The sequence below is a fragment of the Leucopleurus acutus genome (assembly GCF_964270905.1).
Source record: "Leucopleurus acutus genome assembly, chromosome: 4".
Classification (NCBI taxonomy): domain Eukaryota; kingdom Metazoa; phylum Chordata; class Mammalia; order Artiodactyla; family Delphinidae; genus Leucopleurus; species Leucopleurus acutus.
The window spans coordinates 71,236,386-71,253,807 of record NC_139146.1 but is presented as its reverse complement, the minus strand read 5'-3'; positions in this window follow the sequence as shown (position 1 = coordinate 71,253,807).

Below are 17,422 nucleotides of genomic sequence, written 5' to 3'. Positions count from 1 at the left end.
CTGGTGGTCCAGTGCGTTAAGACTCCACGCTCCCAACGCAGGGGGCCCAGTTTCCATCCCTGATCAGGAAACTAGATCCTGCATACATTCAGCAACTAGGGGTCCGCATGCCCCAACTAAGAAGTCCGCATGCCACAGTGAAGATCCTGAGTGCTGCAACTAAGACCCGGAGCTGCCTAAATAAATAAGTAGAATATTTTCCTAGCTATGCACACCTAGTCAAAGGATATCTTTGCGTCACAATAATTGTATAATCTATATAATGCACATCTAAATATTATTGCTGTCTCTGGCACATCTGAACTAGTCACCAGAGGGTTAAACAACACAGCTGCTTCATGTATAGCACTTTCACTTGCATTTAATAGTTTGTGAAATAGATCCCAACTAGCCAGGTTCTGTAACAAGAACATTTCAAATATATTCCTTGAAAAGAATAGTTCATATAACATTATGAAGTTCATGGGGGCAAGGAGAGGTTGGTGTAATGTGGAAAAATGAATGGAGCATCAGAACACTGGATGGCAGATCCTAGCTATACCACAAATCTGGTACTTAACTTTAATCTCTGATCCTTACACAGGTCATTCTGGCTCTATATTCAAAATATGCCTGAATACTTCCTAGCACCACCACTGGTACAGCTGTAGTTCAAGTTGCCATCTTTTCTTGTGTAGCTTATTGTGGTATTCTCTTAATGGGCTGTTCCACTTTGCTGCTTACAATCTGTGATGCACAGAGCAACCAGATGGTCCTTTGTGTAAGTCAGATCAGGTCACCCCTTTGCTAGGGATCCTTTACTTGATTTCCAACATACTTAAAAATCCCAAATCCTCTCCTTGGCCTAAAAGATTTGATACTTGGCAACTTCTGCAGGTATCTCATTGACTACCCTATTCTTCCCCTCCGTCACTCTACTCCAGCCACACTGGCCTTTCTGATGTTCTTCAAACCTGCAAGCATGTTTCTACTTTAGGAACTTTGCACTTGCTATTCCCACTATCTAGGGTCAATTCTTCCTCCACACTGTCACATTACTAACTCTCTCCCTTCATTCAGATCTCAACTCAAATATCACCACCTAAGTTCACTATCCTCATTATTATGACCCTCATAAAATAGCATCCCTATCATTCCCCATCCTCTTAGCCTGTTTCGTTTTTCCTCAGACACATCATCTATTTCTTCCTTTGTTTATTGCCTATCTCTCCCCAGTAGAATGTAAACTGTGTGAAAACAGGATTCACTGATGTATCCTTGGTGCCTAGAATAGTGCCTACTGTGTGGTAGGTGTTCAGTAAATGTTGAATGAATGGATGGATTTAGGTCAAGTGAATTTCAGATAAATGCATTTATTATGTCTCAAATCATTAAAGTGGAGATTCCTAATAATGTTGAATGGTTGATTTTCTTAATTATATTTTCCTCTTTCCAAAGAGCAATATGTCACACTACATATGTCATCTTCAAAACTAGGTCATTCTTCACATCCTGAATGCCAATAGCCCTTAAGAATTGCTGAGGAGAGAAAGTCTTAGGTTCTCACTGAGACGTATGAGGACAAGAATACTTCCATTCCATCCTAAACCTGTCTTTCTCTTTCGGGTTAACTACAATTCTCTGGTGACTCAGAAGTGTTACAGCATGTTTTTTTGTTTTGTTTTGTTTTGTTTTGTTTTGTTTTGTTTTTACAGCATGTTTTTTAAAAGTCACTCTAAAAGTGACTCTCAGGTAGACATGAGGAGTAAAGCTAGGTGGTGTCTGCAGTATGCACAATTATCCCAACTGGCTCTTCAGGTGTTGTCTTTTTTGATAAGCTTGCTTTGTTCCTGGATGAAGGAGTTGCTTTTTTTCTAAGCAGGTGTGTCCCTTTCCATAACTTGTTTCTACTTGTATGTTACCTCTTGGGAAGCTCCTGACAAAGTGGAAAATATTACAACCACTAAAATTATTTAAGTAAATAAACTATTATTCAATGGCTTAAAGGTATTTAGCAATCCTAAACAAAGATGTGTGTGTGTGTGTGTGTGTGTGTGTGTGTACGGGTGCGCTCATATGAGCACATGCCCAAAAGGAATTTAGAAATTGCTAGGCACTTACAGAAATATTTGCATTTGTTTAAAAAATGCTCCAATTCTTTGAAGAAAGCTTTACTATCCAGTACATTTATTTTGTCTTCACAGGCACACACTGCACCAGTCATTTCCTACATGTTCTTTCTCACCTATTCCTCACCAGCATTCTTCCCAGAGATCTACCTCCCTCTGGTCTATCAAGAGGGCTCTTCTTTACTGTCTTGGCACATGCAACTTTAAGGAGGAATCTCAAGAACTTTAAAGGCTATGTGTATAAGAAATTCCGAATTGAAATCTTGGGGACAAAAAGAAGAGAGGCACAGGATTTGACCCTAGAATTTTTCCAGTCAGCATCGATCAAATCTTAAAGTTATGGGATGCCTCAAAAGTGACCATAATGGCAGGCATCACTTCCTTAAGAAAGTCCTCCGGCCAAGGGTGGCCCCCTATCACACTGTTGGGGGTATGTATTATATTGATGTAAAATGGGAAGGTCCACGATAAGGGCAGAGGTAAACAGGCTCTCAGACTCTTAGAAGGCTGCCGTCTTAACCCCAAATGGAACAATACCTAGTCTCCCACCTTTTTGTGGTAGCAAGAGGGAGGGTAACATTGTTAAATAAAATTTATTATTTCCTCCTTTCTTTAAGTAGTATATCAGATAGTGAAGTTGGAAAAGTAGAATATGAACCACTTCTGGATATCCATGATGTTCTAGAGAACCTACCATTCAAGGATAGGAGAAAACTTAAGAATCATCTAAATCTCCAAGTTGATACAAGTCACAGTAATCTGATCTAAGATTTTAAATATATTATTCTGAGTATTGACTTAGAGATGCTAGAGAGATAATAGGCTATGAACAGAGGCTTGTATTAGGCTAAAGTAAATTAAGGTGTCATAGAGATATTTATACAGTTACTCTTCTATCTAAGAAGTTGTAGAGAATTCCATTCCTGAGTCTTTGGGATACTCCTGGAATATTACACAGACAGAAAGACATAATCAACTATTCAATTTGCTGAAGCACATCTAGAAATTTCCTTTCTTATTCATCATCATCCTTATGTAAACAAAGTTATATGTACCCTGGAAGTGTAATTCTGTAAATATCTAGGTCTTTTTGAATTAGCCCAATAATAATAGTAGCTAACAATTATTGACCACTTTTATGATATGTAATAATGCATTTAAAACTCACAATTGTCCTTTGAGGCAGCAGCTATTAGTATCATCATCTCCATTTTACAAATGAGGAAACTGAGACAGAAATGTTAAATAATTTCCCAGAATCCCATAGCCAGGAAGTAGTAGAGCTGGTTTTGAACACAGGTGGTCGGACTTCAGAATCCGCACTCATAATCTCCAATAGTTCATGACCAAGATGAGTTCTCCATTGTTCTCCTTACAAGAATATTGATACCTCAGTCAGCTACCATCTGGAGTGGGAATTGGGAGCAAGGGTTATTGCTTTTTTTTTTTTTTTTTTTTTTTTGCGGTACACGGTCCTCTCACTGTTGTGGCCTCTCCCGCCGCGGAGCACAGGCTCCGGACGCGCAGGCTCAGCGGCTATGGCTCACGGGCACAGCCACTCCGCGGCATGTGGGATCTTCCCGGACCGGGGCACGAACCCGTGTCCCCTGCATCGGCAGGCGGACTCTCAACCACTGTGCCACCAGGGAAGCCCAGGGTTATTGCTTTTATGATACCCAACAACTTGATCCTCTTGCTCTAAGAGCAAGTTTGCCAGTTTTGAAGTCTCAGCGACTCAACAAATTGAAACAATCTGTTCCTTAGAGAGGGAAGCAATTCCTTTATCTCTTGCTCAAAAGACTTCCTAGTAGGCCATTTACTCCGCTAGTACTCCAGATACTCCAGAGAGGTGGGCGGAAGAGTCCTGAAGACCATGTCCCTCCCACCCCCTGTCAGCAGTTTACTAAGATGAAGCTTCAGCATCTGAGCTTCTTACTGGAAAGGCTGATAGACTAGTCCAGCCTGTAGGAGTTTTATGGGGAAGAAGCTAGCAGAAGGAGTCTTTTACCTAGGGCAGTAATATTACCCCACAATCAATAAAGCAGGAAGATTTAAAGGTCAGAATTTAATGGCAGGAGTTCTAGGCTTATACATGAGAGAAGGAAAAACTGAACTGGCCCTGAAACAAGCGAGACAAACGCAGATATCAAAAGACAAAGTATAGAGCCAGGGAAACAGATGAGAATAGGAGGAATGGTCTCAACAGTAGATGAGAGGGGTGATTCTCTGCTAAAGCTAAGTGGTTGCAGGCTTTTTAGCAGGTTGTGTGGGCGGAAGAGTTGCATTTAAAGGTCCAGTGATGCTGCTGCCTGTCTGGGTTGTGAGTTTCTAGTCTTGGGACACACTGGTAACCAGATATGTTGGACTAGGGCCTGCTCTTCAGAGCTCCCTGATGCACAGGAGTCCACCATTGTGTCGATCTGTAAACAGATTCCATCTCCCCAAAGTTCCTGGAAACCAGATAGCTCTCATCTCACATCTGCACTCTAGTCTAGAGAAACGAGGGTAGGGTGTCGGGCAGGGAAGAGATGAGTAGTAGGGCATGGCACAGGTGGTTCCCCTGTTATCAGTGGGTATGGTTTCCTTCAGATAGGGCACCTGCACATGAAGAGGTGGCTCTCAGTTCAAACAGACCTGCTCTGTCTGTCGGCACGGTTGTCTACCCCAGAATTATGGAAGACTTGTTTCCTCTTTTCTACCATCACCATTCTCCCATATCGATGGCACTTTCACTATTGCCAGTTTTTGCAGCCCCCGTCAGTTGATCAGGAGGTGTGGCCAGGTATTCAGGCAACCTTCAGTCACACACAGCTGTCAGTTCGCAGTTCTGCTTCAGCATCCTCTGGTCCTTCAATACTGGACCCAAATTATGATGTGATATCTTTGTAAACAACTCTTGAGAAAACCACCAAAATTCTGCTGTGCATTGGCAGCAGGACAGATCATGGTGCTGCTGGCAATGATACTGGCAGGGAGAGGGTATGTATTCTATGGGATAGCAGGGCAATGCGTATTGCTTTCAAAGATGGGATTGCAGGCTGCGTGGAAGGCGATAAATTTCTCAACCTCTCCACCCGGCAGGATAAAAGAGATGCTCTTCTACTTCTCCACCACAGATGCATTCAGAGCTACATCATAATGTTGCACAAGGTCCCCTCCAAGAGTGGGCGTAGCCTATTAGACTCCAGGCAGATAAAACAACTCCTCCTGCACTTAAGTCAAAAGGCTGATAAAGGCCACCACCTCCACACAGAAGCGGATGTGCTCCCTGAGCACAGTGATGTAGTTGCCAGATCTTCCACATGACTGTAGTGATGGGCTTGGCTCTGGAGCCTTATATTTGGGCAAGAACATTGTCATCCCTTGAAGGGTCAGCCCAGCCATTAACCAGCCAGGATTAGTACCATGAGCAGAGAATATGGGCAGGAGCTATGTGAGAAGACCCCTAATGATGGGCTAGAGGGCTCCAGGCTCATTTTTACTGGGTCAGTCTAGCTTAAAGCCACAGAGTTCAGACAGTCCTTTCCCTGACCTCTAAACAAATGCTAAATATCATACCTGTTTTTCTTATAGTTTCTTAGAATTCTTCCATTCAACTCTTCAGTTGACATGGGATTTATTCTGGTGGGTTGTGTGAGGCATATCTCTAAATGGACAGTTTTATATGGGGCATTGTCGTATGCTGGATTATACTCTATGTATTTATTTGGTCACTGTTACTAGTTCAAGGTACACTGTTAAAGGCCAGAGATGATAAAGGTCATAAGGACAGTGCTCCTTGCTCTGGAGCAGCTTATTGTCCAATTAAGGGGATGAAATGTACACAAGATAACAATACATACAAAGAACCATGTGAGCCATATGGACAAGAGAGAATATAAGGGCTTTTTTGGTGTGTTTGTTTTTCCTCTGTTTTTTTTTTTTTTTTGAGAGTATTAAGGGAATAGAAGTGGAGTCTTTCTGCTTGAGATAATAAGAGCTTTCCCAGAAGAAGTGTGATTTCAGATGGGCCTTCAGGGATAGGTAGCTATTTTAATCTTGACTTGTTGGTTGCAAAGAACAGAAAACCACTTGAATAATCTCCATTTAATCTCATCTCACTTGTAAGAATTGATTCCAAAAGGAAACTGGAAAAAAATATGAACAGAAATATGCACAAGGCAGTTTACTATTTTTATGCCATTATCTGTAATATCAAAAGACTGAGAGCAACCCCGATGTTATCAATATGGGACTAGTTGAGAAAATCATGAAGCATCCACACAATGGAGGACTAAGCCTCAATAAAAAGGAAAGAGAAAAATATCCATATGTCTCCAAGATAACTGGTTCAGAATGGTGCTTAGTGTCAACAGCAGGAGGGATACAAAATATATACATATATGCTTATATATGTACAAAAATACACATATAAATAAAAAATAAACAATGGAAGCCTAAACCAAAAATCGATTTAAAAAAATGGTGACCCAATGAGGAAGGAGGAAACAGAGTGAAGGGCAAAGAAATTGTGAAATAAACTTCATATTTTATGGCAAGACAAGAAAAATTTAAACATGAAAAGAATTTTCTCTGCCCTTTGGCCTCCTCTCTCCCCTCACTGTGTGCGGTGTATCTGCATGGTGCCTCAACCACAGCTCCCCATCAGCAGAAATACCTGCTCAACCATAAAGAGCAACATTCTCCTAGCACCAGCTAGACAACTCCTTTAAAGATTACATTCCTCGTTGATCTTTCAAAGGGGTCTCAATGATCCACCACTGTGTACTTGCAGATCTGGATTGTGTAAACTGTTGATAATACATCATTTAATGTACAGCCTTCTGTCTCAAAAAATTTTCATAATTGTACTTTGACTTCTAATAGGTGGAACAGTTCTCAGAGCTTTCTGAGGAGCCGTTCCCAGGTTATAATCCTCAATTTGGCTCAAATAAAAATTTCCATTTCTTTTTTAGATTGATTGATTAATTTTTCATCAACAAAATATAATTTATCTTGAGTTTATCTTGTAACATGCTTTTGACTTTGGAACCATGTAAATATTGACATGCTTAAGAAAAAAAATTAAAAGTAAAAAAGGGGAGATATTAAAAAGTTGTATCATACAAAAATAAACTCAAAATGGATTAGAGACCTAAGTGTAAAACTGGACCCTATAAAACTCTTAGAGGAAAACATAGGAAGAACACTCTTTGACATAAATCACAGCAAGATCTTTTTTGATCCACCTCCTAGAGAAATGGAAATAAAAACAAAAATAAACAAATGGGACCTAAAGAAACTTAAAAGATTTTGCAAAGCAAAGGAAACTTCAAACAAGACGAGAAGACAACCCTCAGAATGGGAGAAAATATTTTCAAATGAAGCAACTGACAAAGGATTAATCTTCAAAATTTACAAGCAACTCATACAGCTCAATATCAAAAAAACAAACAACCCAATCCAAAAATGGGCAGAAGACCTAACTAGACATTTCTCCAAAGAAGATAGACAGATTGCCAACAAACACATGAAAGGATGCTCAACATCACTAATCATTAGAGAAATGCAAATCAAAACCACAATGAGGTATCACCTCACACCGGTCAGAATGGCCACCATCAAAAAATCTACAAACAATAAATGCTGGAGAGGGTGTGGAGAAAAAGGAACCCTCCTGCACTGTTGGTGGGAATGTAAATTGATGCAGCCACTATGGAGAACAGTATGGAGGTTCCTTAAAAAACTAAAAATAGAAATATCATATGACTCAGCAATCCCACTACTGGGCATATACCCTGAGAAAACCATAATTCAAAAAGAGTCATGTACCACAATGTTCATTGCAGCACTATTTCTATTAGCCAGGACATGGAAGCAACCTAAGTGTACATCAACAGATGAATGGATAAAGAAGATGTGGCACATATATACAATGGAATATTACTCAGCCATAAAAAGAAATGAAATTGAGTTATTTGTAGTGGGGTGGATCGATCTAGAGTCTGTCATACAGAGTGAAGTAAGTCAGAAAGAGAAAAACAAATACCGTATGCTAACACATATATATGGAATCTAAAAAAAAAAAAAAGGCTCTGAAGAACCTAGGGGCAGGACAGGAATAAAGATGCAGACATAGAGAATGGACTTGAGGATACGGGGAGGGAGAAGGGTAAGCTGGGAAGAAGTGAGAGAGTGGCATTGACATATATACACTACCAAATGTAAAATAGATAGCTAGTGAGAAGCAGCCCCATAGCACAGGGAGATCAGCTCTGTGCTTTGTGACCACCTAGAGGGGTGGGATAGGGAGGGTGGGAGGGAGACACAAGAGGGAGGGGGTATGGGGATATACGTATACATATAGCTGATTCACTTTGTTATACAGCAGAAACTAACACAATGAAAAGCAATTATACTCCAATAAAGATGTTAAAATTTTTTTAATAATAATAACAGCAAAAAGATAAATTATATTACCTACAAAACCAAATTATCTTCCAGTTATCACTTGAGATATTAATATTAAAAAATTGCTATCCTATTAAGAAGCAGTCAGAGATGATGAAGCCAAAACATGTAAGAGAAATAAGCATTATAGTTGTGTATCATGTGTCCTCATTTATTTTGAAAAAACAAAAAAGATTTTTCTGGATATTATAATGCTAGTGGTATATGTCAACTATTAAAAAATCTAATGAGTAAAAAAAAAAAATGTTGTATTATAACATCGGAGAGTAGGTAATACAGTGTGGCCAGGCCACTTGAGGAACAGAACTATAAAGTAAGAAACCAAGGAAATGTCCTCCATCTCCTTTAATGAGTCATTCATTTATTTATCCAACATAGTTATTGAGCACGTACTATGTACCAGGAATTATTCTAGGCAGTGGGCACAGAGCAAAAAAATCAGAGGAAAAAGACCTGACTTCACGGAGCTTACATTTTACTGATGGGTGACAGACAATAAACACATAATTAAAATGTAGAGTATGCCATATGATGATGGTGCTATTGAGAAAAATAAATCAGAGAAGAGAATAAGGAATGTGGGCAGGGGTGGTATTGAATTTTTAAATAGTGTGGTTAGAGAAAGCATTGCAGAGAAGATGACATTTGAGCAAAGGTCTGAAGGAGGTGAGAGAGCAAGACATGCAGGTAACTTAGGAAGAGCATGCCAACAGAATAGCAAGTGCAAAGGCCCTGAGGCAATAATGTGCCTGGCTTCAAGGAAGAACAACACCTATGTGGCTAAACTGGAGTGAGTGATGGGGAGAGTCTTGGAAGATGAAAGTCAGAGGGATGGAAGAAAGAGTCTATAGGACCTACTAGGCTCTTGTAAAGACTTTGGCTTTTACTCCAGCTAAAATGAGAAGAAAAGGGAAGATTTTGAGCTGAAGAGTGACATGACCTGATTTACATTTTAATAAGAGCCCTCTCTTCTCTGCTTCTTGCGTGTTTGCCAGTTGCTCCATTCCCCTAATTCTCTCTCAAAACTTCTGCCTACTCATGGCTTGTGAGTTCCCTTCACAATATCAGTTTACATGTGGGTTTTTGTTTGGTCTTGTAACGACTGTTGACATTTGTGTGCCTACTGTGACCTAATCACTCAGTCTCTCAGTGTCTCAGTTCCAGATTCTTGGGTGACATAATATTAGACTCACGTATTATTAGGCTAAGATTAGTCCACTGTGGGAGAACAAGATGAGGTGGGGGTGGGGGCAGAGGTCAACAGAATACTATAGCATTTCCAGGAAGGGATTATGGGCAGAAAGGCAATAGTTAGCACATCAACTTCATCAGGTACCTCAAATATTTTGGGTTTTCAAGGAATACATAACAGGGCTTCCCTGGTGGCTCAGTGGTTAAGAATTCACCTGCGAACGCAGGAGACACGGTTTCGAGCCCTGGTCCGGGAAGATCCCACATGCCATGGAGCAACTAAGCCCATGCGCCACAACTGCTGAGCTGTGCTCTACAGCCCGCGTGCCACAACTACTGAGGCCTGCGTGCCTGGATCCTGTGCTCCGCAACAAGAGAGGCCACCACGGTAAGAAGCACGCCGCAAGGAGGAGTGGCCCCCGCTCACCGCAACTGGAGAAAGCCTGTGCGCAGCAACGAAGACACAACGCAGCCAAAAAGAAAGAAAATAAAATAAGTAAATTAAAAAAAAAAGAATATATTCAGTTTTATAAAAGATAATATGTAATTTGTTCTATTTAAATTTTCTGTTACAGATTAACTCTACTGCTAAATATAGCTGAAATAAATTCTAGTTTCTCTTGGGTTAGAAATGGGACCAACAAGGGGAAAAAGAAAATATATTTTCTTAAATTTCAGAGATAGACAACAAAAAAGTACTAACACTAAGTTAGAGGAAATGGTGCTTCTAAGTATTCGTCTTTCATTAAGATTGAAAATCTTGGTTCTATAATTGATTTGTGGACCATTTTCTAATTTAGCTAATATTTAAGCACTCAATTACTATGCTAAGTTCTCTATAAAGTGAATTAAACTGGTTAATTCAGTATTTTATGGTTTCATCATCTAAGACATACGTATCAATAAGTGTAACTGAAGAAACAGTAAATAAATCATTGATTTGTTTACAAACTACCATTCCATAATCACTGATTGGAGATAAATCATAGAATAAGGTTACTCTGATAGCTGGTTTATTTCCTAAGACTATATGACTTTCTTCATCTACAGAGTTCTGGGTAACCAGAATTTCAAATTCATGTACAAACATAATTTTAAAAATCTGAAATGGTCATGAGGGATTAAATGAGGGCATTTAAGTCCCTTAGTACTGCCTTGAATTTCTTTTAAAGACAGCTATAAATGTTCCAAGTTTTGTTTTTATTCATACAGAATCAGAGTAGTTCAGATTCCCTTAAGCATGAAAAACATAAAACCATACCCTTCTTGACCCTTTGCCACAATCTACTCTTTATTTATTTATTTTAAAAATATTTATTTATTTGGCTGCACTGGGTCTTAGTTGCGACACATGGGATCCTCGTTGCCGCATGCAAGATCTTCGTTGCGGCATGTGGGATCTTTAGTTGTTGCATGCGAACTCTTAGTTGTGGAAGTGGTATCTTTAGTTGCAGCATGCAAACTCTTAGTTGTGGCATGTGGACCAGGAATTGAACCGAGGGCCCCTGCATTGGGAGTGCGGAATCTTTAGCCACTGGACCACCAGGTAAGTCCCCACAGTACACTCTTTGGAAAAAGAAAATTTAAAAAGTGAAATTAGTTTTAAAGAATTATTTCAAATGCATCATTGCCAGGAATTTAAATTGTTCTCCTCCATACCAATTGTTGTGAAAACACATTAATATTGTTTTCAAAATATTCTATACCTTTTGGGAAGAGTTTTTTTTTTTAAGAAAAACAGGTTCTACGGGACTTCCCTGGTGGCGCAGTGGTTAATAATCTGCCTGCCAATGCAGGGAACACGGGTTCAATCCCTGGTCCAGGGAGATCCCACATGCGGCAGAGCAACTAAGGCCGTGCACCACAACTACTGAGCCTGCGCTCTAGGGCCTGCGTGCCGCAACTACTGAGCACGCGTGCTGCAACTACTGAAGCCTGCGCGCCTAGAGCCCATTCTCTGCAACAAGAGAATCCACCGCAATGAGAAGCCCTTGCACTGCAATGAAGAGTAGCCCCCGCTTGCCATAACCAGAGAAAGCCCGGGCGCAGCAACGAAGACCCAACGCAGCCAAAAAAGAAAAAAGAAAAATAGTTTCTAATGGTAAGGTTCTATAAGATAAAAACTAGTAAATATTCCCTGAATTCATTTGTAAAAAGTGCTAAACTTATTCCCACAACCATTCTAAAGCTACCACGGTCCAGAGATTTTGGTGGATGTCCGTTATTTTTTTGGGCTTAGGGCATCCTGTCCCCCTCACCTGCCTGGTGGGAGCCATTTCTCCCTGGATCTCTTGCATTTCTGCATATCTTGTGAGTGAGGCACTGCCACCCTTGTTCTGGATTATCTTTTCAAGGATGTTTATACAACAAACAACCTTGGAATATAAAGATAATGTCTCTCTGTAGCAAAAAAGCAGGTTTGTTTATGATCCAATACAATAAAAATAATGTTTCCTCCCAGGGCCAAGGTCAGGCATGCATCCTGCCCATTATAAAAAATTTGGGTTCCCTAAACTTGGAGTTTCTCGCCTGCAACACAACACACTGGGTGTGTAAGCACCACCTGGCTCTCTTCATGTCGCCCTGTGGGAACTGGAGCTCAGAACCAGTGCAAATGCTGATACTCTGGCTACTGCTATGGGTATGAATGATACATTGTTCTTTGTCTCTGACTCAGGAACCTTCTGTCTTCTGCCAGAATGTAACGGTGGCAGGCTAACTTGTTAGCTTGCATGTAGGGTAAAATCCCCAGGTTCCCTACAGTACCCGAACTCCTGTGTTGAGTTCTTTCCTAAGACACATCTGTACCTTTGCCCTTCAGCTTCCTGAGAGAATCCTGTATCTGCATCTTTTTTTTTTTTTTTTACAGCTTTATTGGAGTATAATTGCTTTACAATGGTGTGTTACTTTCTGCTTTATAACAAAGTGAATCAGCTATACATATACATATATCCCCATATCTCCTCCCTCTTGCGTCTCCCTCCCACCCTCCCTATCCCACCCCTCTAGGCGGTCACAAAGCACTGAGCTGATCTCCCTGTGCTATGCAGCTGCTTCCCACTAGCTATCTATTTTACATTTGGTAGTGTATATATGTCCATGCCACTCTCTCACTTTGTCCCAGCTTACCCTTCCCCCTCCCCATATCCTCAAGTCCATTCTCTAGTAGGTCTGCATCTTTATTTCTGTCTCTGTATCTGCATCTTAAATGGGCTTCCTCTACTTGTAAACAAAATAGTCCTGATATGACCAAGAAAATGTTTCTTTTTGAAAACTGAACAATAGGGGGAAATATTCAAGTGGTTTTCTAAGTGTTTTCATTCAACAAATCTTTATTGAGCCATTCCAGGTATTTTGCTGTACGCTACAATACGTAAGTAGCGTGTGGTTCATAGAGGTTTAATTCTCATAAGAGAAACAGCCTAAAGTATAAGTAAAGCAACACATAATAGTTGCAAATTGTGAGAAGTGTTGTGAAGAAAATGAAAAGGAGATGAAGGAAGGGAAAAAAAAGGGAGGTTGCTTTACAAAAAGTGATTGGAGAAGGTGACTTTGTGAGAGGCATATTTAAGCTGAAACGTGAAGAATGAGAAGGCAAAAGAAAGGTACAAATTGAAGGAACAGTAAGTGCCAAAGCCTTGAGATGGGAAGCGCTTAGGAAATGTGAAAATTGAGAGAAGAACAAATGTGAATAAATGTAGTGAGGAATGGGAAGAATGCCAGGTGGGGACTTAGGCCAGATTCAGGGATTTACTCTGTGTACAATAGGAAGCTATTGGAGAGTCTTAGGGATTTAAGTGATAGGACACAATTTACATTTAAGAAAACAAGTTTTGCTGTTGTGTGTGGGACAGGCTGGAGGAAAGCAAAAGTGGAAGCAGAGAGGCCAGTCAAGAGTTTGTTGCTTTGTCCAGGAGAGAAATTATGGTGGCCGAGAACAAGTGGTAGCAGTGGAGATAGAGAAAGTGAATTCTGTGTACTGGGGAGACTGGGACAGTGGATGTGGATGGGGGTGGCAACCTGGGGGAATGGTGGGTGGGGAGGTTTGGGGCTGTAGAGATCAAGATTGCCATTTGGGGCTATGTTTAGTTGTATATTTCTGTGCAATGCCCAAGGGAAGATATCAGGTTGGCCATTGGAAATTGGAGCCTAGAGTTAGATGTGAGATATTAATTTGAGGGTCATCAACAGATACATGGTATATGGTCCCAGGATCATAATTTCCAGGATTTGGTGCCTACTCTCCCCAAATTGGGGCATGCAGGAACTTCTGAATCTCCTGCAAACCACCCACAGAACATGAAGCGCTGGGAGCACCATCTCCAGATTTCTCTCTGCCTAATGGTGCCACCATTACTATTTTTTTTTTTTCTATTATGACTATTCCAGGTTGGTGAGGGTCTTCCTGTAAGGTGGCCTCCTCCCAGAGACCCTGACAGAAAGGTGCCTTTGATTTCAGCCTCTACCTCAACCTACCTGGAGGGTTTTTACTGACATAGTTTAATGGGGTAGAGTTCTGGGTCCTTTCTCAGAATTATATCTATCCATGTTCATGTCTGTAATCTAAAATAACATTCCCAGGCTTCTCTGGTGGCGCAGTGGTTGAGAGTCCGCCTGACGATGCGGGGGACACGGGTTCGTGCCCCGGTCCGGGAAGATCCCACATGCGGCGGAGCGTGAGCCATGGCCGCTGAGCCTGCGCTTCCGGAGCCTGTGCTCCGCAACGGGAGAGGCCACAACAGTGAGAGGCCCGCGTACCGCAAAAAATAAAATAAAATAAAATAAAATAACATTCCCTCCCTCTCCCCCATGCATAAGTGTTTATTCTTTAAAGACTTTTTAAAAACAGTGGGGGTTTTTTTGGACATATAAGTTACGTACTCTAACATTCACCCATTTTAGGTTTATAATTCAATGAATTTTAATAACTCACAAAGTAATATACAAAGTTGTGCAACCATCATCACCATCCAGTTGTAGAATATTTCCATCACCCCCTAAAAATCTTCTGTGCCCATTGGCAGGCACTTTGTTTCCTCTCCCATGGCTCCAGGCAAACACTAATCTATTTTAGGCCCTTTTTTGGCCTTTTCTTAGACATTTCACATAAATGGAATCATACAATATGTGGTCATTTCTGTCTGGCTCCTTCTACTGAGCATAATGTTTTTGAATTTCATCTGAGTTGTAACATATATCAACATTTCATTGCTTTTTTATTGCTGAATTTCCGTCCTTTGTATGGATATACAACATTTTGTTTATCCATTTGCTTGCTGATGGCCATTTGGGTTGATTTTGGCTATTATGAATAACGCTGCAGAAATAACATTCTTATTCACCAACCTCATTGTGTTGGTGAAAGAATTACATAATTTTTTTAAATTGAAGTATAGCTGATTTACAATGTTGTTGCAATCACTGCTGTACAGCAAAGTGACTCAGTTATACACACATATACATTCTTTTTTTATATTCTTTTCCATTATGGTTTATCACAGGATATTGAATATAATTCCCTGTGCTATACATTAGGACCTTGTTGTTTATCCATTCTAAATGCAACTGTTTGCGTCTACCAACCCCAAACTCCCAGTCCATCCCTCTCCCTCCCCCGCCCTCCTTGGCAACCACAAGTCTGTTCTCTATGTCTATGAGTCTGTTTCTGTTTTGTAGATAGGTTCACTTGTGCCATATTTTAGATTCCACATATAAGTGATGTCACATGGTATTTGTTTTTCTCTTTCTGACTTACTTCACTTAGTATGATAATCTCTAGTTGTATACATATTGCTGCAAATGGCATTATTTAGTTCTTTTTAATGGCTGAGTAGTATTCCATTGAATATATGTGCCACATCTTCTTTATCCATTCATCTGTTGATGGACATTTAGGTTTTTCCATGTTTTGGCTATTGTGAATAGTGCTGCTATGAACATAGGGGTGCATGTATCTTTTTGAATTATAGTTTTGTCCAGGTATATTCCCAGGAGTGGGATTGCTGGATAATAAGAATTACATAATTTTTTAAAATTGTGGGGTATTGTTAAGGGTATGATTTGGGGTGAATTTTCCTCTATTTTCCAATTTTTTGGGGAAATTTGGTTACACTGTGTGTATAGTTTTAAAGCTAAACTTTATTTATTTGATTTAAAATTTATCATGAAATAGTTTAGCCATACACAAAGGCATAAGGATTATAATAAAAAAAATCATGTACCTACCACAGCTCAAGAAATAGATGTGGGAAATTCCTCTGGGAATTCCCTGGTGGTCCAGTGGTTAGGACATGGCGCTTTCACTGCCAGGGCCTGGATTCAATCCCTGCTCAGGGAACTAAGATCCCGCAAGCTGCACAGTGCAGCAAAAAAAAAAGAAAAAAAAAGAAATAGCTCTTTGTCCAGGAGATAACTGCTACCATTAATTTGTATTTTCATTCACATTCATATCTATGTGCTTTTACATGTATACATTCTTACAAAATACCCAGTATTTTTGGCATGATTTTAGACTGAAGATACACTGTATGAAAAATAATGGTACTATGTATTCTTCTCAGTACTTTAGTACTCACTAATTTTTCTTTTCATAATAACCACATTAAGTAGAACAATTATTATCCCCATTTCACAGAGAAGGAAACTGAGGCCAAGATGGGTTAAGTTACTTGCCAAGGTCACACATGTAGTAAATAGTGGAGATGGCTTTGAATTCAGGAGTCTGACTCCAGAGTATCTGCATGACTAAGCCACACTGTTTCAAATACTGTTATATTGTTATACTATGTTTCTTTTGCAACCTGCTTTCCCCTTCATCAACATTATATTTGCAAGATTCCTCCATAATGATACAGGAAGTCATAGTTCAGTCCTTTTCATTACAGCACAGTATTTTGTTCAATCAATAGGCCACAATTCAGTTATTTATTCTACTATTAATAGAGATTATAACCAACAATACTGCAAGTACATTCTTGTACAGGTCTCCCTGTGCATATATGCAAGAGTTCTAGGATATATATCTATGGGAAGGATTTCTGGGTCGCATGGTATGTGCATCTTCAAACTAACTAGATATTTCCAATTATTCTCCATAATGGATATCATTTTACTTTATCAGCTTGTAAAAAATTCTGCTGTCTCTGGTTACAATATAAAAAATAACCAAGCACTACAAGAAAGTGGAATAATATGTCAAGAAAGGTGACAAGAAATGGAAGTTAAACAGAATAGTATAGTAACCCAAATCTGCCATTTATCAATTCAACTATATTCAACACTTGGATCTTCCCTGAAAAGCATGAATGTGATGTATTACTATAAATATTAAAATCCCTGAATTCTTTCCAGAGAAAGGAGTGAATAATGTTAAAGTGGAGCACCTTCACAATCCAGTGTTTCATTGACCCCCTCTTTTCCTTAAACATTGCCATAGGTTTCCTCTCTACTAGTCTGAAACTTGTTGCTTTATTTTATACTCACAATCATGTAGTACTAAAGGGTTGAAACTCTCTTTCACATACAGATACAGATATAATATAGAGATATAGGTCTCAAGTAAGTTTTCTCAGTGAAGAACTTGTAAAGTTGTAAGCAAACAACATGTTTACTGTAAGAAATTTTAGTCCAATTGTTTGATAATTTACATGAACTTTAACACTGCATAAGAAAAA